A 27894-nucleotide genomic window follows, 5' to 3' on the forward strand; every position below is an offset into this window, starting at 1 on the left:
AGAGAATTTAAGACAGATTTTTGCTGTTTGTGGGTTGCGTGCGGCAAAGAAATTGTCCTGACTCAGCAACAGGAAAAAACTGGCTGTTTTAAAATGCCGGCTTTCTGGGCTGTGCCGCCATTGCAATCTCTGTCTGGCTCCTGCGGGAGATGGAGCATTTGGAGTAAAGTGCTACGGCTTGCTTGATGGCAATGTGGACTGCTGTGTGCCTGGAACTGTCTGTGGCTCAGGGGCACCAAATGGCTCTGAGGCAGGAGCGGCTCAACTCCGCCATGCTGAACTGTGCTGGTCTCAGGTAGGAACTACCGTAATTACCATAATAACAGCGCAGTTAAGGTTTAGACTGAGCCGGACACAGGTGGTACCGTATTACCCCTATATGGTGCAACTTAAGTTTTTAAGAACTGCTTAACATTTTAAGAAATGCTCCTGAAAAAAAAAATTACAGATTCACAATAAAACAGATTCAGACATAAAAGACCTCTATGGGTCACAGTGTTGGATGAATGTACGTAGGCTTGAGAGAGAGAAAAAATATATATATATAGAGAGAATAAAGTTAATGCCCTTAAAAAGGGGGATAAAGTCTTTAAAGAGACAGAGTACAGATAGTTATAGATTAAAAGAAATAAAGAAAAATAAGCCATGTAGAAATGGAAAATTCACAGAGAGTCTGGATTCTTTCTATTATTGTGTTTTCTTTAAAATTTTTGACTGTAAAGGAGCTAACTGCAGAGAGACATTTTATTATATGGGCTGCCAAGCTAAACCAGAATGGATATAAGGGTATTATGATTTCAGAATATGGGTCTAAGGATATGATGCTTTGGAGAGGGTCTTCTTTTGTTTTCACAGAGGATGAGACTCTGTGGATTGCGTCTATCCCGATATGGTATGATAGACCACGCCCTCCTGAAAGGTTGCTGTGAACACCTTCAGAAAATTACTTCACTCAACTGCCGACTGAGATGACCCTGACACACAGGTTACACCATGAAAGATCTGAATACAGCGCCCCCATTCAGCAGGAAGCAGTTTGGAGAAAAAAACTGCGCCCATGTTCCCAAATATGGTTTATAAATGTTCTTTTACATTTAAAGGGGGATATGATATAGATATAAATAATTTGCATTGGTATGGATTATAAGGTCAATTTTGTTATGTGTATATGTATTTCTGATCTTGATTAAGGTATTGTGATTGTGTAGTTCATTTAAAAATGTAATGTATAATTAGGAAATATAGGTTGCTAATGGATAATCATAAATAATAGTAAAGCTTGTAGTCGTGTTAGTTAGATTTTCTAGATGAGCATAGATATATTTCAGCTATGTAGGCATTCTTCATATCTTTCAAAGACTGCAGAATATGGCATTTAATGTTTTAATAACTTAGGGCTTTTTATGAAAATGAGACACATCTGCTCCTGGCAGCACCATCTACTTCAAGAGGATGATGGGCATCGAAGAGGCTCCTTATGGAGTTTGATAGCCATTTGGACAAGAAACTGCTCTTGCCTGGACTGTTGCATAAACTGGACACAGAGAACCTGCAGAAAGAGGACTGCTGAACTTGCCTAAAGGTGAGATGGTCTTTCGGGGTTCCTGACTCATGAAAGAGTCTGTGAGATATTCTGCAGGACACAGCAGATAGTGACTAAACTGTCTTTGGAATTTTCCTGCTTCATGGAAATGTCTGCTGGATACTATGGGCCTGAAGGTTGAAGATGGATGCCCCAACAGTACAAAAGAACTTTGGGTGACTGTCCAGGCAGTGAGATGTCTCTGTCATTTCTAGAGTTTGGAATCTCTTGTTTGCTTAGGTAATATTATATCCTTCTGGAGTCTTTGATGGAGTTGAAGAATGGTTAGTTATAGTTATAGTTTTCCTTAGTTATAAGATAAAATAGATAAGTATTGTAACTGTAATTCTTGCTTTATAACTGTTTTGTTATATGTAATTTTACTATGTTAAAGTGAAAGCCTTTTTTGTTTAAACAGAAAAAGGGGAAATGATGGAGGAAGGTCATTGGTTAAATAATAAAGAAACTGCCTAGGCCCATTTGATAGGCAACCCTTAGGTGGGTGGAGTAAACAGAAGAGAATGCTGGGAGAAAGAAACCGAGTCAGGAGTCGCCATGATTCTCCCACTCCAGACAGACGCAGGTTAAGATCTTTCCTGGTAAGCCAGCTCGTGGTACTACACAGAATATTAGAAATGGGTTAGATCAATATGTAAGAGCTAGCCAATAAGAGGCTGGAACTAAGGGGCCAGGCAGTGATTAAAAGAATACAGTTTCCTTGTAATTATTTCGGGGCATAAGCTAGCCATGTGGGCGGCTGGGTGCCGGGGACGCAGCCCTGCCGCTCCTATTACAACAGAATATAGTTTGAAATTATTGTTAATCTAAGCCAGATGTTACTAAGGTTGTGAATCATTCAGGCTGTGCTAGGATATGCAGTGGTAACAAGCAAGCTCATGGAACTCGGTGGCTCGGAAGCCTGCATTCTTATTCATAATGCACCCATATGTCAGCCAGGGTATGATAAGTTGTGGTACAGCAGCAAGCGAGGCCCCAGCATACAGTGAGTTTTAAGGGTCATTTCTTACATGCCTGTTGTAGACTGGCTAGGGTTTTTTTCTTTGCCAACATAGATGTCTCTGTTTGAAATATTTTAGCTCTTGTAGAAGGAAGAACCGATTTGGTGAAGCACGTCTGGTTTTTAGACTCACACTAGAGAGAAAAACACAATGGGTCTGGTAACATTCCACTGGACAGAGCAGGTATGCTGGCGGGTCCTGAGGGCTACAGGCGTGGGTATGATCTTCTCATAGGGTCGACACCGCAGACAGCAGCAGAATTAGCAAAGACAAGGAAACAAATTCTCTTGTCACTACAGAGTGGGGATGGGGAGGAGCTTGGGGCGGGCAGAATCATGGGGCACACTCGGTTCTCTGCTTTTACTGCTTTAGTGTGTGGCGGCAGCGTGGTGAGGCTGGGCAGTACGATGGCAGCTGAAGGCGGGAGACTGACATGGGTGCCTGCTTGGGCAGCTGGGGGAGTAAGAGGTTGGAGAACACCAGTTTTGTTTCTCTCGTGATTCTCTTTTAAATTAAATTATGAGATAATATAGCATTTAGCACACTGCATAGCACAGAATAAAATATCAAATACTTCAGCAATGAATGTTTTTTATGAACCAAGAGGAATGATTAGAAAATCCATTAAATGATTTACCTTCATGAACACACACACACGCACGCGTACACACACACACACAAGCACGCACACACATGCACACAAACACTCCTTCTTGACATGAAACTGATGCTGTTAAAGCACACACCCTGGAAACCTAATATCTGAATTCAACTCACAGTCACTTTTGTGTTCAGGTGGGACTGTGATACTATGATGCTATTAACCCAGAGAAGATTTTGGAATAATTAGAATTCTTTTAGGATTCCTGTCTTTCCAGTAAAGTAAACAACCAACTGGCCGTTTCCATGGTGCTTGAGAGCCTTAGAGCTCAGGGAGTCTGTCAACACTCAAGACCAGGCTGCAGGAACTATCTATGCTTGCATCCCCAGCAGGCCAGGGAGAAAATACGGAGCAGTAAAAACTAAAATTGTTTGGTTACATTGGGGAAGAACAAGTTTCTGCCTCTGATGGAAACAAGGTTTAGTAGAATCTAAGCTGAACTGAGAAAAATTACATGAACATATATACACAACCACGCATCAATATTGACTTTAGCGCTCCAAAGCTAGTCAACTTGGGGATGAACACTACATTGAACAAATATTTGAATTCTCATTCCAACACCGGCTATTGTACTGCGGGACTTGGGGAATGATGAAAATGGTAAATAAGATGGAGAAATTCCCTGGCCTTGCTTCTGGAGGGGATAAAAACCAACAGGCAGATAGCACAGCGTTGAGTTATGAGGCTCTAGCGGCGGGAAAGCGGCAGAGAGAAGCAGTGACTTGGCAAAGTGTAAACCAAGGTGCAGCTGTAGTAGTGTCTGCTTCGCTGTTACTTTCACAGGGTGGTCTAGGAATGTATCGTTCACGAGAGATGTCTTCTCGGAGGATTCAACTCTGCCAGTAGTTGGGGGAGGGTTGCACGTGCAAGGGTGCGGTGATGAGAAAGCACTTGGGACTTCCATGCAGTTGGGTGAGCCTAAGGTGATAGGGAGAGAAGAGAGCTGAGAGGAAGTGGCCAGCGTGGTCCCAGACTGAAGGGGGATGGCTGGAGTGAGGGACAAGGAAGCAACACAGCCTGAACACGGCCCGGAGGCTCGTTTCAGAAGGACTGATTGACAGGACATCTCTCGGGGAGAGCTTTGTAAGTGACAAAGTTACAAGTGGGCTAATGTGGCTATCAGTGATGGGGATCTTTGTGGGGAGTTGAGAGCTGTAATGTTGGGGAAGCTTTTTGAAATTAAATGCTATTTGCTGGGCCTGACTGCACAAGGAGCAGGAGAGAATGCACAAACGTGAGAATGACCCCATGGGTTCCAGACAGAGCAACTGAATTCTGTCATCCTTCAAAAGGGGGAGGAATAGGTGGAGCTGGGTCATGAGCTCTGCGGCTCTCCACGTAACCGGAGCTGTGCACTCAGAGATGACTTATATCCTCGTAACACTCAACATTTTGCAGAAACAATTTCATGTCAGACGTAGGAGCTAGGCAGGATGGATGCTATTTGTTTCCATTTTGAGAATGAAAATAACCAAAGCTCAGATAGAGTAAGCCAGAAACAGTGTAATAGACAGGACAATTTTGAAACATGAGACAGAAACCAAATCCAACAAGCTCAAACACGGGAAAATGGATTGGCTCTCGCCGACAGTGGAATCCGAGAATGTGGCTGGGACTGATGGGGCTGTCGTCTGTTCCCTTTATCCTAGATGTTACCTTCCAACTAGATGCACGCTCCTAGACGGGGATCTCAGAAAACTGTGTACTGTCCACCCAGGACAAACTCCGTTTTCCTTTCCGAATATTCTTGCAGTAAACACTGTGGCCAGTTGGGTGAAGATGCAGGCAGGAGTGTTTAGTGAGTCAGCTAGCATCAGGCTCTGATGATAACCTGGGAGAGGGGACTCTCTTGGAACCTTGTCACCTCTCTGCCAGGAGAGGTTGCCTTCTTCTGCCCATGAAAGATAAAGAGCTCCCTAATTCCCAGAGAAGCAGTTTCCACAAAACCCGTTTCTGCCAGACCTTCTGGGACAGAAATTTCCCAAGACTCAGCTCCAGCTGGAACAGACCTTTAGAGGGTCTTGTTTCCAAGCCTGGGTTGGAAGGCTTCTCAACCACGAGCCTCTGTTCTTGGAATTCTATCAGTCAAAAGTTATTCCTTCGGGCATTAACTGTCACTGTTCCCTCTGCCCAATCCTCTTGGCACAGCTAAAAATCCTAAACTCTTGCAAAAGCCATCCCTATATCCTTATGCCTTTTTCTCCGTGTGTCTCCATGACAGCAGAGCTCACTTGCTTTCTTTTCCTCTACTGGCTGGTTCCTTACTGTGTTCCTTTGTTCTTTGATGATACAGAGTCTCACTATGTAACCCTGGCCAGCCTAGAGTTTTAAAGAAAACTACATAGTAGGCCAGGCTGGCTTTGGACGGTGACAGTTCTCCCATGCCTGCTTCCTGAGTGCTGGGAATAGGTGTTCACCACTGTATGTCCCCCTTTCAGGCCTCTTGACTGATGTCTTTCCCACCCCTCAGCATAAACATGCTGTTTTCTCAGACATCAGCCCATGTCCTCTTTTCTGCTGCATCTTTGCTCTCTCTTGAGGCACTCCTGTCTCTTGCTGTGGGAGGGGCAATTGGCTGCCCTCCTGAGGGTCATGCCTTGTTTTCCTTTCACAAAATTCGATGTAGTTTAAACGTCTCTAAGCAGGGATGTGGGACAAAGACTCACGATAGGAATGAATCAGTCACAGTAATTTAATGACCATTTGCTCCTGATTAGCTTAGGGATGAACATGTGATCCAGTTCGTACCAATGGGATTCAATAAAAATGCTGGGGATTCTGGGAGAAATGTTTCAAGAATCTCAACCATCTGCAATCATTTCCTGGTCTTGAACAATTGTAACAACCTTCCCGGTGCTTGTTTTCCCTGTTCCCCTGTGGGTGGGACTTTGACTCATGGGTGGGACGACGACACGCCAGTGTTGCTTCTCTGCAGCTCCCTTTTTGCACATCCCCAGGTCTCTCTGATCGGTCACTGTCCCATGCTCGCCAGTGTCATGGAACCAGCCAGGATGAGAAATTTTCTTCCTTGACCTTAAGCTGTTCCAGAGCAGATGAGCTGACTTATGCTATTTTTAACCATCCTAAATGACATGAAAAAAAAATGTTTCCAAGTGTGACCTGGAATATTGAGAAAGAATTGGTGACATAGGAAAGACCAAGACCAGAATGGGATGGGGGAATCTCGGGAAACACACAGCTTGACTCTCCTAATGTTACAGGGTACCTAGTCTTATTATCTTTAATTTCCAACTTAACACAGCCTAGACTCACCTGAGAGACAGGAGGGCCTCGATTGGCAGATGGCCTAGAGGAGAATGGCCTGTGTACATGTCTTGTGTGTGTGTGTGTGGGGTGATTTTCTTGTTCATTAATTGATGCGGCAGGGCCCATCCCACTGTGGGCAGCACTACCCTCAGACAGGTAGTCCAGGGCTCTATAAGGAAGCAAGAGTCTATGTGTAAGTCAGCCACTTAGCAGCACAGTTCCTGCTGTACCTTCTTAGCCGTGAGTGAGTTTCTCAATCAGAGGTAATGCTATATGGACTAGCAAGCAATCTTGCCTTCAGGTTCCTGCTTTGAGTTCCTGCCTGGCTTCCCTCAGGGATGAAGTGTGACCTGGAAGCAGAAATTGCTCTTGGTCAGAGTATTTTTTTTTTCACAGTAACAGAAAGAAAAATAGAATAATTCTTCAGATCCTTCTCATGACATCCAGGCCTGGTGTGCTCACCCTGTGTATCTCTCTGCCTTCAGTTTAAGTGCACAGCACTGGGAAGCTCAAGGTTTAATCTCATGTTGCTGGGCTCTTTCAGACAGCTGTGCCTTTGCACTGTTAGTCTGCATGGAATTTCTCTCTGTCTCACTCGCCTTGTCAAACCCTTTCTCATCTTCCAAAGCCTTGTTCCACATCACATTTCTAGGGTAATTTTTCAGTGTTCTCGTGAACGGGCTTTCTGGCTTCCCATCCAGCATTGCTTCTGCGACCGACCATACCTGAACATGTGGCAGTTGAGCAGATAAGCTGTGTCTCAGGCACCTGCCTCCTACTCAGAACTACAGGTTCCTTGTCTGAAGAATCGAGCTTTCTTTACAGATGCATCTCTGTGGTTAGAGTTCAATCCTAGGATGAACCACAGCTTCTGTTTGAACTGAATCTCCTGCTTTCTAATCTCACTGGAGATCCTCTTTGATATGTCCATTCAGATGCTGGCACTAGGCTCAAACCAATGTGAAATCAGGATAACATTATTAGCTTACATTCTGAATGTTTGTATGTGTGTATGTGTGCACATGCTCCTGTACGTGTGAATGCACACGGGCACTTGAGTGTGTATGTGTGTGTGTGCACATGCTCCTGTATGTGTGAGTGCCATGGGCACTTGAGTGTGTGTGTGTGCACATGCTCTTGTATTGTGAGTGCACATGGGCACTTGAGTGTGTGTGTGTGTGTGTGTGTGCACATGTACATGTGCATGTGGTGGCTAGAGGTCAACCTTGAGTGTTGTTCCTCAGACACCACCTACACCTCCATTTTTGAGACAAGGTTTCTAATTGGCTGAGAGCTCATTACGAAGCCTAGCTTGGCTGGCCAGTGAGCATCACCTGCCTGAAACTGCTGCCTTTTTACGTATAGGTAGTTTCTGGGGATCATGTGTACTAAACAAGAACTTTGCCAACTGAGTCTCCACCCCAGCTCCATTCTGAGTGTTTATTAAAATCACCTTAAGGCTAGGGAGGTATTCTCTCACTTTATCTATACAACCACCTTGCAATAATATACAAGCATTTGTATTTTGCAGATGATGCACAGAAAGGCTACGTTGCAAGGTCATGGAGTCAATAATGGACAAATCAATGATTCAAACTGGGATATCTGACCCTGGTCCTGGTACACTTCAGGGATTAATAACTCATGCCAACTGTTGTCACCGTGGTCTGCCATATTTCCTGCAGTCTTGTCCCCCATCTTTGGAACAGGGCTTTTCAATTCGGAAGTCCGCTAGAATTCCTTCTCCACCTCGAGCTGCCGAGAGCCCTGTGATGTACATCACCGAGAGCCTGTGGCACAGTCTTCAATCTTCTCCACACTCAGCCACTTCCAACCTCGACCTTACGGTGGTGAAGATGATTCTTCTGGGGCTCTTACTCAAAGGAAATGCGAAATGGTCCCTGTGGGGAGACTGCAGGATTTCTGTTCCAGCCTTCTAATTTCAGATCAGCCTGAAGAAAAGAACTGTGCTTGGAGCCCAATCCGCAAAATTAGGTGAGCTCCGTTCTCTGCCTCTCTTAAGAAATATGGGCGCCACTCTAAAAGTCTTTTTTTAATCTCCTCTCTGGTCCATGTAACAGGAAATTGGTCTCTGCCATAGGCCAATAAATCTCCAACTTTTTATTGAATATTAAAGAAGGACTTCAAGTCAAGTTCAAAATCTCTGTGCTTGGAGCATCTTACATAATGCTGCAGCTTGGTACCTCGGGCCACAAGAGCTTTAAAAAGGAGAGGAATGGGAAGCCTGCAGGTCAGTGGCCCTCAGGGATGACTGCTTCTTCTTAAAAATAATAGCCTATTACTCTGACAATCTTAAACAAGGCCTTCCCTCGCTGGCTTGCACATTATAATTGAGAAGACGGGGATTAAGGACTGCTAGTCTCTGGGTGTATCCACAAGGAGCGTGCAGTGCCTTCTTCCAAAAGACTTTGGCCTTTACATAACTGTGACAGGTGATGGATGGTGGGGGCACTTCTCAGACACCCTTTTAGAACTGAGGCTCTCCCTTCATGCTGCATGGTCTAGTTGTGTTTCTCTCTCAGAGATGTCTTTGGCTTGAGAAAGCTGCATGGCTTAAGGTCTCTTGCCATTTGAATGTGCAATGTCTGCTGTAGAGTCGTGGGTTTGAGCACCATGTCTCCAGGTCGCAGTGTTATTTCAGGAAATTGTGGACTCTTCAATAGGAAAGAGATAGCTGGACAAAGTCCATTGCTAGGAGGAGGTAGAACTTGGCATTTGTGACTTGGTTCTGTGGACTCTTTAATAGGAGAGAGATAGCTGGACAAAGCCCATTGTGAGGAGGAGGTAGAACTTGGCATTTATGACCTGGTTCTGTGGACTCTTTAATAGGAGAGAGATAGCTGGACAAAGCCCATTGCTAGGAGAAGGCAAGACTTGACATTTGTGACCTGGTTCTGCTTATTTGGAGGCTCTGATAGAGAAGTACAGTGGCTCATTTACTCTGGACCAAATAACAGCCCTTCTGTAACGGGCAAGGTCATCTTCTTCCACCAAAGGCCCAGCTTCAGGAAGCACGCACATGGAGCCATGAGAGAAGAAGTGAAAAACTGATCTAGCCTGCCAGATCATCCAAATGAACCCTGGTGGAAATGGGATGGCAGATGTCACAGGTGTAACAACCACGTCTCCCTCACCAGCTCTCTTTATGGTTTCTGTTCTGCAGAAATGGCAGTGAGTCCCAACCACACCCCTACCTGCTGTGGGCTGCCTGCTGCCATTTCTTTCCTGGCATGTGCAATGCCCCCTGGAACTGTGAGGCAGAATAAACCATCCTGCCATAAGTTGCTTCATGTCAGACAATACTATTGGAGGAGGCCACTTAGCCATGAAATAATCACACAGAAACTGTATTAATAAATCACTGCTCAACCCATTCTCTCTAGCTTCTTATTGGCTAACTCTTACATATTAATTTAACCCATTTCTATTCCTCTGTGTATCACCTCATGGCTGTGGCTTACCAGGTAAAGTTCCCAGCATCTATCTCCAGCGGCTCCATGGTTTCTCTCTGACTCTGCCTTCTCTCTGCCAGTATCCAGCTTAGTTTTCCTAGCTCTATTCTACCCTATCAGGTCAAGCCAGTTTCTTTATTCATTAACCAATAAAAGCAACACATAGACAAAAGGACCTCCTATACCACAATACTGTCCCTGCAAATTAGTACAATGGCACATCCTCTTCCAGAGTGCAGCCCGAAGGCACGAATGGAGGAAGCACAGATGAAAACTGGTTTGTTTGTCCCCATTCATTTGCAATGCCGAAGACCTTGCCCCTTCAGAGGCTTCCATACTGTGATTCCATGTCTCCTCCTTCCTCACCTCAGATTTCTCACTCGGCCATAGGTATGGATTATATTGCACTCTACCACAAACTTCCTCCACATGGAGCAGTCTAGGTCTCTGGGAACTCTTCTTAATTTAGAAACACCTCGATGCATCAGCATGTTATTGAAAGTTTACATGTCTTATATGGAGTGATCTGTAGAGGGAAACAATTTTATACTATTTTAAGATACACATACATATATTTTTTTCCAGTTAAAGGTGTTTTAGTTTCATTTCTTGCTGAGATGAAGCACCCCAAAAAATTGAACTTAGGAGTTTTATTTCAGCTCACAGCTCCAGATTTTGGCTCATCATTGTGGGAAGTTAAAGTAGGACATAACTTAAAACAACCTTCCCCCTCCCGACGTGTCCCCAGGACTACGCAGTGTAGACAGTCCCTCACTGAGACCCTCATCCTGGATGATTCTAGGTTGTGTCAGGTTGACCATCACAAAGGTGTAGAATTGATAATTACTATTTTCAGATGAGAGTTCACATAATGTAATTATGGATGGGGCAGCAGAAAGCAAGAAAAACGGGATATACTGAGGCCCAGAGCTCTCTTAGTTCTGTTGGTAAAAATAAATATGTGCATAGTTATTTTATTTTTGGTTGTGTGTTTTGGAGGCTAAGACGTTCTGTATAAAATCCAAAGGGGGAAATTTTTATAGTTGCGTAGCTGAAACCCTCCTCTCTCATTCAAGAGCTGTGCGATCATAGACAAATGGCGTTACTTCTCTAACCTACTACTGTGTAAAGAAGAGAAGTTCTTTTTGCTTCCCTTTAATGACTATAAGAATTTAAAGAGCCAGAGTCAAGACCCACTGAAAGGAAGCTTCCCTCTAATGTGGAGACAGATTTCTCCCGATTCTGCTTCATGTTCTAAACGAGCCTAGGGTATATAGTGAGACTATCTCAAAACAAAAAGCAAAACCACGGCTACAAACAGACAAAAGACAAGTGGACAGGTATCTCACAAATACATCTTAGTACAGATATGTGATACTAATAAATATCAGTTTGAACAAAGCTTGGCATTGAAAGGTGCCGCGTAAGAGCGATCATCCTTTCTTACTATCACCATCATCACATGGGTACTTCATATTCAATGTCCTATAGAATAGCAGTTAAAAAGGTTGGCAGGCGCTGGGGAGATGACTCAGCAATGAAGAGCAGATGCCGCTCTCTTGCAGCAGACCAACTGAGTTCTTGCCCATGCTAGGTAGCTCACAACTGCCTGTGACTCCAGCTCAGGGGGATCGGGTGCTTTTTTGCTTTTTGTCTCTGTGGGTACCACACACACACACACACACACACACACACACACACACACACACAATAGAAATAAATTAAGAAGGTTTGCAGAGGCTGGGACAGTGCCTGCTATACAAACATGAGGACCTGAATGTGGAGCCCCAGAGTGCATGCTGAGCATGGTGCCATGTACCTATAAGGTCAGTGCTGTGGAGGTGAAGACAGGAGGATCCCTGGGGTTTGCTGGGCAGCTAGCCTTAATCATTTAATCATTGATTTCTAGGTTTGATGAAACACCCTGTATGAAAAATGTAAGATTGAGAGCCATCAATGAAGATGCCTTATGTCGACTTCTAGCCACCACAGGCATGACTATACACACAACACCCCATGAGCATAAAGAGGTACATATACATCGGGCACCCCCTACTAAAAAGATTGGCAGTTCAACTTCTAGGACCCAAATTCTGTGCCTGCCCTTTCTTTTTGGCACAGACATGGAATCTCTTTGTGTCATACATTCATTATTTGGTAAGGCAACCATGGGATCAGACTCTACCATCATCCTCAAGAGATGATTCACGTAGCATAGTTTGTGGGTTCACTGGTGTCTTCTACTGTTGAATGATTATTTTTTACTGTTATCAATAAACTTGGGAATCAGGAGGAAAAACAACCTTTTGTATAACAAACTCACATGCCGATACAATTTGGTCTCTTCGTCACAGTCTAGCAAAGCAACCAGAGATGTATTTACTGGACACATCTCAGACTGGCTGCAAACGCTTTAGCGCCATCAATACTTACTTAATTACTGCCCTTCACATACCAGAGACTGGTGTGGCTGTGTTCCCCATTGTCTGGTTTCAATGCTTATCAAGAAAAGGGCAACACAAGCAAAATCATCCCCTTTCTTGTGTTCAGGCAGACCACATCACTCCGCTAACACTCTGCCCATAGTTCATAAAACAGAGCTTCGGAGTCTGGCTGGCAAGGACCAAATGTGCAGTATGTAAATCTACCAAGACTGAGTCCGCGTGTAAGGACTGCTCTGCAGGTGCTGTGGTTGTTTCATTATTATTGTTTAATTATTATTCACAGCACCATCACTATTATCATTTCCCCAGGTCTTATGGGTTACCTCCCCTCCTCTCATCATTCATTTTTATTGCATTTGTTTATTTCTGTGTGTTTGGGCAGGGGTGGGTACGTGCCATGGCATGCAAGTGGAAGTCAGGGACAATGTGTGGGAGTTCTCTCCTCCCACCACAGGGTCCTGGAGATTGAACTCAGGTCGCCGGGCTTGGCGGTAAGTGCCTTTACCTGCTGCGCCACCTCCTTAGTGCTCTCGTACTTAAAAAGATATTTACCTTCCAGATGCTTGTCCCCTATGCTGCTGTGTGCAGACACCCTGGGCTTAGTGGGCATTGACTCACTGGCATTTAAACACTGGGTCTTGTTTTCTTGTGCTCCTCTGGGGCTTTCTCATTGCCTTTTCTCCCAGTTCCTGTTTTCAGCTTGATAAAACCCCTCTACCCATACCCCTCACTAAGCCCTCGACTGTCTTAGGGGCCAGGGGCATGTGGACATAGAGCCAAAGCAATGAGGAGGTCGGATACCCGACACACGTCCTTCCCCTCGAGCAGCAAGGAGCTCCTCTGTAAAGCTCCCAAATCAGGTGCTCAAAGAGGTTAATTTCCAGGAGGGTTTCCAAAGACATGACTAACTATCATATTCCAACATCCACGGCAGCGCAGGCATCACTACAAAATTAGTGACCAGCCTTTCAGGTCTCACAGGGAGCTTTGCTGGCCTATAAAGCTCACCCCTACAGGCTGCTTTGTGTGATAGCCCCTCCCCCACCCTTAAAGAAAGCCAGCGATGACTTTTTGATACCACCCAGACTCCAAAGTAATATTCAGGTTACAAACCCTCCTCCCCTCCCCCAAAGCGAGTTATTTGCCAGATCCCAAATGGTCCGAGGTTGATGGATGGTGGGTGATTTCTACATCAGCACACCTTGGAGCCCCAGAGCTAACCCTCTGACAGCGTTAGCATAAAAGATTTACATTTATGTTACGAGGGCCACACAAGAATAATAATTTTAAGATACATTGCCTTGGCTGCTGGTGCGGCTGCTGGTGCACCCTGGGAAATCTTGCAGCAGCAGGAGCAGAGCAGTGCTGTAATTACAAAATGGCAGTGCAGGAGAGGGTTTTTAAAGACAGGCAGCTAGAGACCAAAGCCATCTGCATGCCTTGGCGGATTGAAATTACAGTAATATATTAAGACATTACCTGAAAAACCCAGCGCCATTTAAATGATTTACTTTTCAGCCCTGGCAAGCTTTAATTTAAGGATAAAGTCATTCAGAAAGCTGATCTGATAGGGGAGGCATTATTTCACACAGTTAAGTTAATTTACAGTAGCTGATTGTTGTGGTTGCTTTTGTATTGTTATCTTCCTGTGAACAGCTGATCTGCCAGACAGAAGCAGTAGATTGCTTACCTCAGTGTCTTAATTTAGCGGGCGAGCTATCTGTGATAAAGGTTTGTTTATAAGCAATAATGGGAAAGTCATTTTGAGGCCACCCTGATAACACTGATGAGAAATATTTTTTTAGGGAGAAAACACACAGTTAAATAAACAAATGGACTCAGAAGGCCTGCACATGTGTCTGTCTGTCCAGAACGACTGTGTAGAGTGGTTGATGTCTGCAATCCGACTCTTACTCCTTCCTCTCGTTCCTCCCATCGGTCCTCCTCTGTGTACCCACTGTGTTGATGCCTGCATTCTGACTCTTAGTCCTTCCTCCTATTCTTCCCATCGGTCCTTCTCTGTGTATCCACTGTGTGGATGTCTGAATTCTGACTCTTACTCCTTCCTCCCGTTCCTCCCATCCGTCCTCCTCTGTGTACCCACAGTAGTTGCTACAGTTGTCTTTGTGTCTCTCGACAACTTCTCTGTAATCATACCGACTTTTCTTAGAGAACACTGAATTTTTTGGGCCTCATGAATTTAGCTGCTCACTTAGCTTCTGATTTCCAAAGGGGGAAAATTTATAGAGTTTACTTTAATAATCTTGGGGAGTAGGGAGGTGAGGTGGCTCAGTGGATTAAGGTGCCTGCGGCTAAGCCTGACAACCTGAGTTGGATCTCTGGGACCTACAGGGCGGGCGGAGAGATCAGACTCTTGCAAACTGTACTCTGACCTCTCCACAAGGGTCATTCCACACATTCTCTCTCTCTCTCTCTCTCTCTCTCTCTCTCTCTCTCTCCTCCCTCCCTCCCTCCCTCCCTCCCTCCCTCCCTCCCTCCATCTCTCTCTCAATAAAACATAACAAATTAACACACTTTTAAGTAAATTTCTTTTGAAGACAAAGTTTCATGTAGCCCAAGCTGACTTGAACTCCTTATCCTCTTGCCTTCAAATTCTTTGCGATGGTGTTATAGGTGTTCAGCACAGTGTCTGGCCTTAAATACATTCTTTATCATTTTTGGGAGAGTCAGGATATGGAAACACCAGGAAGAGGGCTCTTGAAAATCAGTGAACAGATGAGGTGATGAACGAGACTGGAGACTCTGAGAGGGTGGTGGGGTGGAGGTGGGGATTGTGTAGAAACTCAAACGGCATCAGCTGGGCTCAGACATCTGCCTTCATCTGTGTGGAGATGTTTTCTTTACACAGAGCATCACTGTCACCTTGTGACCTCATCTCCACAGAGGAGGAATTGCTGTGGAAAAGTGAGGAAGGCAGGGCATTGATGTGGGAAGTCCTTCTGAATATGTGTTGCTTTTATTGGTTAATGAATAAAGCTGTTTTGGCCAATGGCTTAGAAGAATAAAGCCAGGTGGGTAATCCGAACAGAGGTATAGAAAGAGAGTAGGCAGAGTCAAGGAGACTCCATGTAGCTGCTGAAGGAGACAGACACCCGATCGTCACCAGTAAACCACAGCCTCATGCTGATATACAGATTAATAGAAATGGGTTAATTTAAGATGTAAGAGTTAGTTAATAAGATAATAAGAAACCTGAGCTAAAAGGTCAAGCAGTGTTGTAGTTAATATAGTTTCTGTGTGATTATTTCAGGTCTGGGCCACTGTGAATGAACGAACAGTCCTTGTTTACAGGGCATATTTCCCATCCAAAAGGATCAGAAAGTCATTCTTTAGTGCTTTAAGAAAGGAAATCAGAGGATAAACACCTTCTAGGAAGCACCAGGAAGAACTATGCCTTACTAAAAATGAAAATGGTTTAGTCCATCCTCTCATAAACACCACTACTTGACTGCCTATGGGCTGGGCACAAGCTGGTGTAAATGTCGCTCCATTTCATCCTTAGTTCATAGAGGAAAAACCTAGGTCAGGAGAGTTCATACTTTGGTCAAGAACAGGCAGGAGGAATCCCTTCCTATATGAAAAGTATGGCGCATGGGATATGAGAACACTCTACTGCTGGCTCTCAGGAATGCTGTTATGTGACACCATTCCTTGTGTGATGTGAACAAGTGGCTATTCAGTTTAGATGGTGGGCCAAATGAGTGAACCAATGAATTTATTTTGGTTATTTACAGGTGTGTGTGTGTGTGTGTGTGTGTGTATTTAATTACAGGAGCAGGGACCACTCAATGGTAGCTGTATCACTTAAAAGTTTACCCTGAAAAAAAAAAGTTTACCCTGCTAAGGATGCTGATTTATGGAAACTGGAGCTCTGGATGACTTGCAGAGAGCATGATATTTTGGAGAGTCTCCTGCAAGGCAGCTGGGCTGCTTTTATCTCTTCATCAGGCCTTACTTCATACATAACCTTGCAGAAGTGCCTTGTATATTTGGTCAGTTTCAGGTACTTCCTGAGACTTATGAATTGTTTGCTTCCTAAGTGTGAAAGAACCTCCCTTTAGATTCCTAAATGTTAATTAGCTTCCCTCCAGGTTGGAATGTTTCAACTAGGAAGAAGCTGCTGCACAAGAGACGCTCAGGTCTTGGGGTCTATATCTAAGTATAGTCATCTCCTCTTGAGTAAGAATTAGCTCTTTCATTAGACTGTGAGGCAAAACACCAAATTAGCTGAAATCCATCAGCCTGGCTTGCTCATGGAGGTAACCCACCACTGAACATCTTCTACCATTTTGAATTGTCACTAAACACCCTATGACTGAATGGGTTCAATTAATCAAAAGATGAATGGGTTTCCTTATCTATAAGATGAAGGCAACAATCCAGTGGAGGTTAATGAACTAACATGGGCTAATGTAGCAGAACATGTGTGTTAACTAATAGCCACATGCAAAGACACAGGCTACAAAAAACAAAAACCAAAGGAATAAAGTATTAGGGAGTCAAAAGATGGCATGGACAACACCCTCAGTCCAGGGAGAAGTAAATTGCTTATTTTGCACAGGAATAGCTGTCACACATCTCTGTGTGATTTCCTTCAGTGAGAGCTGAGGGCTTTAAAAAGGTTGACTTCCATTTCAAGTGCCTCCCTTCAGCAGGAGAAAATGGATTTGGGGAGAAAAAGCCAAAAGAAATCACTGGGTCCAGAGGGCAGAGACCCTGCCACATAAATTCCAACAATGGTTAATCCTCTGGACTGAAGGCTGTGACTTCTGTGTGTAGCCTGAATGCCTGCAAAAGGACCCATTGAAAACCTGGAGGGTTTAGGACAGCTAAGCATTTCCTAGTCTAAGTGCTCCTCCCAGGGCAGAGACATAGGTGCCTGATCCAACACAGCATCCTTTCCCAACAAGATCCTCTTCCAGACAGGTGTCAGTCAACATATACTAGAAGGTGTGAGCGTGTGAGTGTGTGTGCATGTGTGTGCGTGTGCACGCATTTTAATAATCCTCTGAATTAGACTGTGGAGATATCATTTTATGGACAGTACTTTTCCCAGAGACTAGAACTATTCCTGGTTATAGTAACTGCATAATTCTCCCCACTTTCAACCATTTTTCACCTGGGGATGGGTCTGAGACTTTTACCAGAATACATTTGGCTATCCCTGACTTTCCACTTCCCCATTGTACCCCCTGAAATTTTGCTAAGCTACGTGGCATGGCAATTGGGCATTCTTTGCCACCTGAAAAGCTGTGTTTGCACCCATCTGATGAGTTCTATTAAATGTGGGGCCCCAATGCATTCAGAAGCACCAACTCCTTTTCCAAATACCATGTCCATTTGACAAGACTGAAGTAGATTAATTAACGTGGTGGGTCTATCTTCTGCCTAGCTGTCTTGTGCTGCAATGGAGACCAAGAAAAATCCATTAGATTATACTGAGAGATAGCAGAAGAAGGTTTAGATTACGTTTATCTCTTGAGGCAATTTTATTAGATAGATTAAGTTTCTGTTCATCTCTCCAAAGACGGCAGTAATAACCAGTGTCATGACTTTCAAATCCTTTGGACTGCAGAGGGTAATCAAACATGGATGTCTTTTTATCCTTCTCTTTTACTTCTTAGCATTCCCCAATCCTGCCTCACTCATCTGTCAGAGGGATAGTATTAAGGGGATCAGTGTTGACAAGTGATAGTACAAATTATGTAATGCTGATGACATTTCACTGCCTCCTTTTGATCTGCAATTCCCACTCTCAATCACTCCTTATTCTAGAAAAAGCGTTGAAAGAGAAAAGCAGCTGTGGACACCACTGGCTGCGGTCCCTGAACCCCAGGGGCAAAGCAGGGTGAATTTGAAGTGTACAGGAAGCTTCTGAATTACATGTGGGGCTTGGGAAGATGGCCTGACTGACAGAAGGGGAAATTGAGGTCATCTCCCGACAACAGGCCTTTGACAGCTGTCACTTGGGACCCTAGTGCTACAGTCCCATGAAATATTTGACGTGTTAGGCCCATACAGGCAATGGGCTTTTTATTCCAAGCATGTACCTTCTGAGTTTTCCCGCACCAGAGAGTCTATCCTTCTGTTTGGTGAGCTGATGGAAATTAATCTAAAAGGAAATCTAAAAACTGAGAGTAAAATGCCCGACCCGGAGAGCTGGCTTTCCTGGAGGACAGAGGTCTACGTTTCTGACTAGAGATCAGTAGACCAAGTCAGAGGAAAGGTCTCCCGTGTCTACCAACAGGAACTTTATGTGAGAAGGGAGACACATCTGTCCCTTGTGTTTCCTTTACCATGGAGGAATCTCGGTTATTGTAGCACCTTTGGACTTCCTCCTGGCATATCTACCTCCATGATAGGCCCAAAGGAGAATGGCTGTTAGCAAAGAGAGGCTTCAATCTGAGACAAATGACTTCGTAATGATGATCTCAGACCATGCTGTATTTCAGAAACTGGGGTGTTATTTTTTGCAAAATAAGAACCACATTACTAATCTTACAGGTAGACATAACTTACAAAATGGTAGAATTCACCTTACTTAGTACTTATAAATGAGGAGAATCCACGAAAAAAATCATGAAAACTCCCTTGTGGAGTTAGATTTGTTTGGGGTTTTCCATGATCATCATCATGTCATACCGTAACATATGATACATGACTAACAAAATCCTGTAGCATTTTGGTAACTAGATGGCCTTTGCCTTTGCTTAGAGTCTTAAGCTGGCTAAGGGAGTAAATAGGTAGGATGGAGATTGGTTGATCTAGACTGGTTATTTGCTGAACTCCTATATATTCATTTATTACACAATCATTTATTAACTGCATACTATGTATTAGACACTAGAGGACTGTTTTACTTCCGGTTGCGATTACTGTGACAAAACACTATGACCAAAAGAATTTGGGGAGGGGAGGGTTGATTTCACTCACCATTCTGTGTGACAGTTCATCATCAAAAGCAGCAAGGACGGGAACTCCTGCAAGGCTGGAACCTGGAGGAAGGAGCTGGTGCAGAGGCCATGGAGGATGCTGCTTCCTGGTTTGTTCTTCATGGATTGCTCAGCCTGCTTTCTTATAGAACCCAGGACCACAGCCCATGGATGGCAGCACCCACACATGACTGAGTCCTCCCACATTAATCACTAATAAATGGCCTATAGCTCGACCTTATGGAAGCATTTTCTCAACTGAGATTCCTTCCTCTTGGATAACTCTAGTTCCTGCCAAGTTGATGTAAATTTAGACAGCAGAAGGACTGAATGGCAAACAATACATTGAAAGATTTAGTTGAGGACTGGATATATAGCATGAGGACTTGCCTAGCATGAGTAACATCCTGTATTTCATCCCCAGCACCATATTCAAAACAAACAAACAAACTGGGTATGGTGGTTCATGCCTGTAACTCCAGTACTGGAGAGGAGAGGTGGAGGGAAGAGGACCAGTATTTCAAGGTCATCCTCAGCTATGTAGCCCATTCAAAGCCAAACCAACAAAATAGTGCTTGATGGGTACAAATTTGTCATTTCATTGGTGCAATTAGATCTGCTTCATCCATGTTGGCATTTCCATGTGACTGCTACACACTGGGTTCTCAAATAACAGTCCATGAATAAATGAATAGATAAATGCATATAAACCACTCATACCCTTTCTACCTCTAACACCAACTTGCTGAGAGGCAGAATCATTATTGGAAAAGTTTCTCAAGACACGAGAAAACACTATCATTCAAGACCAGCAGTGAAAGCCAGGAGGAAGAAATAGGTTTCAAGCCCCTATTTCACCATGAGGTATCCTTTGGAATGTAAAATAAAAACAAATAGAATTTTATTAATCTATTTTTGCCTACAGCCTGGAAAAACCCTTATGTCAAAAATCCCCTCCTCTAAATTATTCCTTGTCTACCCATTATAAATTTTATTAACCACTCTTTTATTAGCAATCTTATTACAGTTGATCTGCACATGAATAGAAACAATTTACAAATGATCAGGTTGGATTAGAAAAGTCATAAACTCAATGCAAATTGTTAGAAATTATTTACTGGCTTTGCACAAATCTGCATATAGATTGAGAAAGTCAATCAGAAAGGTACCTTCAGGTATTCTTCACATGATACGATTGTGAAGATAGTTGCAGACGGGCATGTGTCGTGCAGAATAGAAACGAAAATAAATAGAATCATTTGTCAAATACATTTAGGTGTGGGTCTTCTCATTTAATAAGTGCTTTGGAGCGCGAGGCATCTGGGAAACTGAAGAGAGGTGAGGAAGTGACTTGACTCCAGATACAAGGTCAGGAGTCTGAGGCTTAGAGAGGGATTTGGGGCAAAGCGTGGAAACACTGGCCCAGCACGTTAGGAGACTACAGACGCGTCACCTGCTAACCTTCCAATAACTCTCTGAGACTGGCAGGCCTGCTTTTCTCTTTTTTCAGTAGAGAGAACTGAGGAAAATGACAAATGAATCACAGCTTGGTAAAGGTCACATGGAAATCAGACTTGGGTCCTAATCTTTTGATTTTGCATCTGAGTACCCATCTGGGAAAGTCGTGACTGTGTCCATGTGGCTTCTTTTTTGAGGCACTGTGGGTTCTTGGTAATCTCTCTCAAGTCCCAATTGTCTATCAAAATCACAAGACTTGCAAAAACCCTGCTTCTGCCTTTAGTTCTCCTTTGTTGGCAAAGTGACATAGTTTAGTGCAAATAACTGGGCTCTTCTACCTACCTTCCTACTGGACCTCAGGCAGGTCCTCCCTTTTTGAAGAACTTGTTTAATAAAGGAGAAGGGGACTACACTCTTCACAAACTCTGTGTAAGTTTGCAAAGTTTCCAGTCAGGGTTAGGAGGTGTGACACCTGTGTGCATATGTGCAGATGATCCCTCTGCAAAGGGTTCATTGGCCAGAGTTGGAGCGTCCAGCCTCTCTCCCATCTGTTAGTGATGCATTATTTATGCCCCTCCCCTCTCAGCATCTCATAGTTCTCCCTTCAATCACAAACATGTTCCTGGATTATTCTTCTCTATCCCTATTCCTCCCTCATCCCTTCTCTCCCCCCCCTCCTCACTCCCCCACTCCCTTTCCCTTTCCTCAGTGCACTTGTGTAGGTCAGAGAACAATGCTGGGTCCTTGCTTTTCACTTGGTGCCGGGTTCTTTGTTGTTTATCACGGTGTGTGCCAAGCTGGCCAGTCTGTGAGTTTTTGGGGTGGGGTGGGTGGTGTTTTCTGTCTCCGACTCTCATCTTGCCATCTCGCCATAGGAACACTGGGATTATGGACACAGGTTGTTATCATACCTAGCTTTATTTGGGTTTTGGGGATCAGAATTCAGCTTCTCCTACTTGTATGGCAGCTTCATTTCTCTGAATTACCTCCAAACGTCTTAGTTTTTTTTTTTTTTTAATTCAGTGTAACTCAGTTCTTCTCCTGTGGATGTTTGATGTTAATGGAGCTAGGTATTAACTAGAGACACCATGAATGATACTATATCAAATCATTAAGTCTGGTAGACTTTTGACAACTCAGGATGTTCTCAGAGACATGTGCAGTTGTTCTTCAGGGGTGGGGTGGAGACGGGATGATCATTCCTCTAGTCCAGGAGAGATAAGCTTCTTCAGGCTCCCTGGTACTCTTACAGTGTGTCAACAATGAGTACATGACGTCCTTAGGCTGGAGATATTTCCTGCCTTCTACTTTTTTTCCTAGCTGTAGGACTCATGTCACCTTGTGTCCAAAATAAGCAAAATGATAATATGAATACTAACAAAAGTCATATCTGTTAGACAGCAGGGCAAGCCAGTCAGCTTGTAGACCTGTGTGCTTTACTTGATTTAATATTTGAAACAGTTAGTCGACCTGGAATTCTTTCATCTCAGTTTTCAAAGAATAGAGGTTTAGGTAGAGGTGGTCTACCTAAGTGTACAGGGCTATGAATGGAGGTCTGGGGAGAGGTGGTCTACCTAAGTGCACAGAGCTGAGAATGGAGGTCTGGGGAGAGGTGGTCTACCTAAGTGCACAGAGCTATGAATGCAACCTGAGTCTACCTCTGCTGCCTGACTCAAAAGTCTGCATTCTTTTTTGAAGTAGGGAGGGGATCATCTATTTATTTTTAATTAATTGGTTAATTAATTAGTTAATTATACATCAAGACCGGTTCTTCCCTCCTTTGCTCCCCTCATCTTCTCCTCCTTCATTTTTGGTAAGAAAAGGGCAGGCCTCCCAAGGATATCAATAAAACATAGCATATCAAGTTACAGTAAGACTAAGCACCTCCCCATGTATTAAGTCTGGGCAAAGCTACCCAGTGTGAGCACTAGGCTTCCAAAAGTGAGCTAAAGCATTTTAGAGATAGCCCCTGCTCCCACCATTAGGAGTCCCACAAGAGGACCAAGCTGCACAACTATCCCATATGTGCCGAGGGCCTATGTCAGTCCCATGCAGGCTTCCCGATTATTGATTCAGTCTCTGTTAAGTTACTTCTGTGGTTTTTTCCTGTGATGTCCTTGACTCCTCTGGCTCCTACAATCCTTCCTCTTCAGTAGGATTCCACAACCTCAGCTTAATGTTTGGCTGTAGGTCTCTGTCTCTGTTTCCGTCCGTTGCTTCCTGATGACAACTGGGTTAGGCACCAATCTGTGAGTATAGCAGGATATTGTTAGGCATCATTTCATTGGTCTTTTTCTTCTCCAGTTGTGATTGGTTCTATCCCAGGTCTCTGGGTTCATTCAGCATGTTGGTTTTGGCACTCCATGCAGTGTCAGGATTGGGCTTACTTTTATGGCATGAGTCTAAGGCTAGACCAGTCATTGGTTGGCCACTCTTAGCCTAGCACATCCCATAGGCAGGACAGACTGTAGGGTCAGTGTCCCAGTCCCTCCACTGGAAGTCTAGTCTGGCCGCATGAGATGCCCAGTTCAGGGTACATATCTGCTGTTGCTAGGGGTCATAGCTGGTGTCATCCTTGTATGTTCTTGGGGGAGTACCTTTCACCAGTTTTCTACCTGACCCCGGAATGGCCCCCTTCTGCTTCTAATCATCTCTTTCAGTGCTCTCCCTCTCCTCCCGCCCCTAACCCGATCCCTCATGTTCTCATCCCCACCCTCCCCAGTCCATCCATAAAATCCCTTCTTTTTCTCCTTCAGAGATATCTGAGTTTCTCCCCTCGAGCCCTCTTTGTCCCCTAGCCTCTCTGGGTCTGTGGATTACAGCATGGTTATCATTCACTTTACAGCTATTATCCGCTTACAAGTGAGTGCATACCGTGTCTGTCTGGGTCTGGGTTACCTCAATCAGGATGATTTTTTTTTCTAGTTCTATCCATTTACCTACAAATTCCATGATGCCATTGTTTTTAGCAGCTGGGTAGTTCTCCATTGTGTAAATGTAGCTCATTTTCATTATCCATTCTTCAATTAAGGGACATCTAGGTTGTTTCTGGTTCTGGTTATTACGAATAAAGCTGCTAAGAAGATAGTTGCCCTTAAAGGCTAGGCTCACAACTTTCATTGCCTGGGGGACCAGCCTTCTGCAGCACAGGGCTCAAAGGGAAATCCACAGAGTCGGTGAACTGTGACTTTTTCATCTGAGGGGTTAAGGGAAAAGACACTCACACACCCTCTTGATGATTTCTTTCCTTATTCTTCTGTATCTTGATTCTGTATGCTATATTCTCTTTCTTATCTCTATCAAAAATGTCCCTTCTGTCTCTCTTGATGTTTTCCTTCTAACTCTATCTTTAGTTTTCCTCATTTTCTCATTCTGATGTTTTCCTTCTCTCTCTATTTTTTTTTCACACAAGGTTTAAATACTCCAGCAAAATTTTACAAGCAATATAAAAAGTACAACGTGGTTGCCTTCTATTTTTCAAGTGAATAACTACAAGGAATACAAGTAAAAAACAGCATGCGATCTGTTTCCCTTTCACAATTAAACATTCTATGTATTACAGGTGAAAACCAAATAACCTTCCAAGAACCCATGTACATTCATACTCAAACAGCTTGTTATGGATTAACACAGTGTAAGCAAGTTATTTTTCCTCAGCCAGTTCTTTTACTTGCACACTTCATTTTTTTTTTTGTGGTTACAAAGAAAGGACCAATCCCTTTATTACTTATCTTGAAAGGTAATCTAATAAGAAATCTTAAGAAATCACAAACCTAAACTTTTATATGAGAAAAACAATCAGTGAGCTCTACTTTAAATCTTTAGGGTTAATACTCACTCATCAATAGTTTCTTATATCAGGAAATTAAGGGCAGAAATGAGTATAAGGAATTAATCATCACCTTCAGTCACCAACCAATCATAGCAAGAAAGGTGCATCAGCCAATGGTAATTGAGCTGCTTTGTTCTTGTTCCCTGACCTTAAAGAGTTCCTCACTCAACCATGTGTCTTTCTGAATCTTTAGATTATCTTCTTGGTTTTTTTTTTTTTTTTTTTTCTCAAAACTATTTAACAAAAACATCTTAGTCTTACTTTAAGTTATTTTCAAAGCTTTGTTTCAGCTATGATGCACTCCGAAGCCTATGAACACATTCCCCAACATTAAGGTTAAAAGAATTTAAGTTAGTTGGGCTACTGGGACTCAACTGCTTTTCTTAAGCATTAACCTAAGCCACAATCTATACGGCTGCTCAATAGAAACTCATGTGTTCTAGCTGTGTAATGCTTCCTTATTTATAATTTTTTATCATCAAAACTCTATTTAAACTAACATTATTATTATCAATTATACAGTATAGTTTAAGAAATCATCTTCATAATAATCCACAGGTAAAAATGCCCAGTAGAACAGGATATTTTCATGAGATAAGCACACCACGTTACAGGCAGTGGGGATCTCCACACACCCATTCACACCATACCAGAATCTATAGAAGATGCTGGCAGCAGTAAACACATAAAGGCATAGCAGAAGCAAAAGACATTCTGGAGTCTGTGGTTTTGGGCCTTGCATATCTGAGATTCACCCATCAGGGAGTTTCCTCCTGATGGGCTGTCAGCTCCAACTTCAATTGTCACCTGCTGCTTCTCTGACATGGCCACTGGCACACAACCAAAGTCTAGATTCTTAAACAATAGACTCAGTATTATGAATTTGAAATACATGCAGTCAGTCAGTTTACCTTTCCAGATCTTTCTCATCTCCAAGATGCAATTAATTAATTCCTATAACTAAACAGTCCTGAGAGGGCAGCTGGTTCCGCACCCTACTATGCAGATAAAGAAACTGAAGGCAACAAATCGGGCATGGGGAGTTGGAGAATAAGGGTAGGGGAATTAAAATGGCTAAGCAGGTAATCTTAACTCTTCCCCTCTGCAGACTGTCACACCCAGAAGTGTCTCATATACTTCCCATATCTAGGGGATACTATTTGTATTGCCCATATGATAGAAGCTTAGGGCATTTCCTTATCTTCATATAATTGTATTTCATAAGGATTGAAACAATAAGACAAGAAAAGGAGATCAAGAGGATAAAAATCGGAAAATAAGTCAAACTCTCACTATTTGCTCATGAAAGCTTACATAAGTGACCCTAAATTCTTCCAAGGAACTTTTACAACTCATAAATACCTTTAGTAAAGTATCAGGATACAATATTAACTCGAAAAAAATCAGAAGCCCTCCTTTACACAGATGATAAATGGGCTGAGAAAGAAATCAGAGAAACATCACCTTTCACAATAGCCACAAATAACATAAAATATCTTGGAGTAACTCTAACCAAACAAGTGGAAGACTCATATGACAAGAACTTAAAATCTTTGAAGAAAGAAATGAAAAAAAGACATCAGAAAATGAAAATATCTTCCATGCTCTTGGGTAGGTAGAATTAACATAGTGAAAATGTCAATCTTACCAAAAACAATCTACAGATATAATGCAATGCCCATCAAAATCCCAGCAAAATTCTTCACAGGCCTCAAAAGAACAATTCTCAACTTCATATAAAAATACAAAAAAAAAAACCAAAACAAACAAACAAACAAACAAACAAAAAAAACCCAGGATAGCCAAAACAATCCTGTATATTAAAGGAACTTCTAGAGGCATCACAATCCCTGACTTCAAACTCTACTACAGAGCTACAGTACTGAAAACAGCCTGGTATTGGCACAAAAACACACAGGAGGACCAATGGAACTGAATTGAAGACCTGGATATCAATCCACACACCTATACACACCTGATTTTTGATAAAGAGACAAAAAATATCAAATGAAAAAAGAAAGCATATTCAACAAATAGTACTGGCACAGCTGAATATCAACATGTAGAAGAATGAAAATAGATCCATATCTATTGCCATGCATAAAACTCAAGTCCAAATGGATCAAAGACCAACCACACTGTACCTCATAGAAGAGAACGTAAGAAGTATACTTGTATACATGGACACAGGAGACCACTTTCTAAATATAACCTCAGCAGCACAGACACTGAGAGAAACAATTAATAAATGGGACCTCCTGAAACTGAGAAGCTTCTGTAAAGCAAAGGACACAGTCAACAAAACAAAATGGCAGCCTACAGAATGGGAAAAGATTTTACCAAACCTACATCAGACAGAGGGCTGATCTCCAAAATGTATAAATAACTGAAGAAATTGGTCATCAAAAAATAAGTACTCCAATAAAAAATGGTAGAAGAGGAGGGGAGAAGAAGGAAGGGGAACAGAGAAAAATATATAGCTTCCCCTATAAAAAATAAAAACAATTTTAAAAAAGAAACACATAGAAAAGTTAGCATTTTCTAGCCTCCTCTTTTTTTTTTTTTTGAAAAGTGGAGATCTTGCAGGAATTGGGCTGCTGGTACCAGTTACTTTGGAAAATTCTAGCAAATCAATGAGGAGCTTCATTGCTCGGCATAGATTTTCTCTCCTTCCTTCTCCCTCTCTCTCTCTCTCTCTCTCTCTCTCTCTCTCTCTCTCTCTCTCTCTCTCTCTCTCTTTCTCTCTCTCTGTGTGTGTGTTTGTGTGTGTGTGTGTGTGTATGCATGCATGTGGTTTTGTTGCTTTTCCACTAAAAACTCAGGAATGGGGTGTAATTTACTGGCAGCAATATACTATATTCAACCTTGCGCCTACAGGGTCTTTGCTCTTGCTCCATTTAAGAATGCTGCAGTAGTCCTGTGTAGCTATTAAACATGGAGGTGTCTGCTGTATTTCAGAGCCTGCTGATATGGGCTGCCCCAGAATGTGATTCAGAGTTTGGGGCTCACAAGGGAAATCCATACTGTTGTTGGGGATTTTTTAGGCTGCTAAGGTTATGCGGAATGATTTTAGCAAAGTCAATAGGACCTCTGCAGGGACTCTGGAGAAGACACCAGTGGCTGGGACTTTATTCCTCTAGAAATGCTTAGCCAAAGTCCTCAGAAGTTGAATTCAGATAGCAGTGAAAGGTAAACTAATTAT

Source organism: Chionomys nivalis, chromosome 7 (assembly GCF_950005125.1).
Source record: "Chionomys nivalis chromosome 7, mChiNiv1.1, whole genome shotgun sequence".
NCBI lineage: Eukaryota > Metazoa > Chordata > Mammalia > Rodentia > Cricetidae > Chionomys > Chionomys nivalis.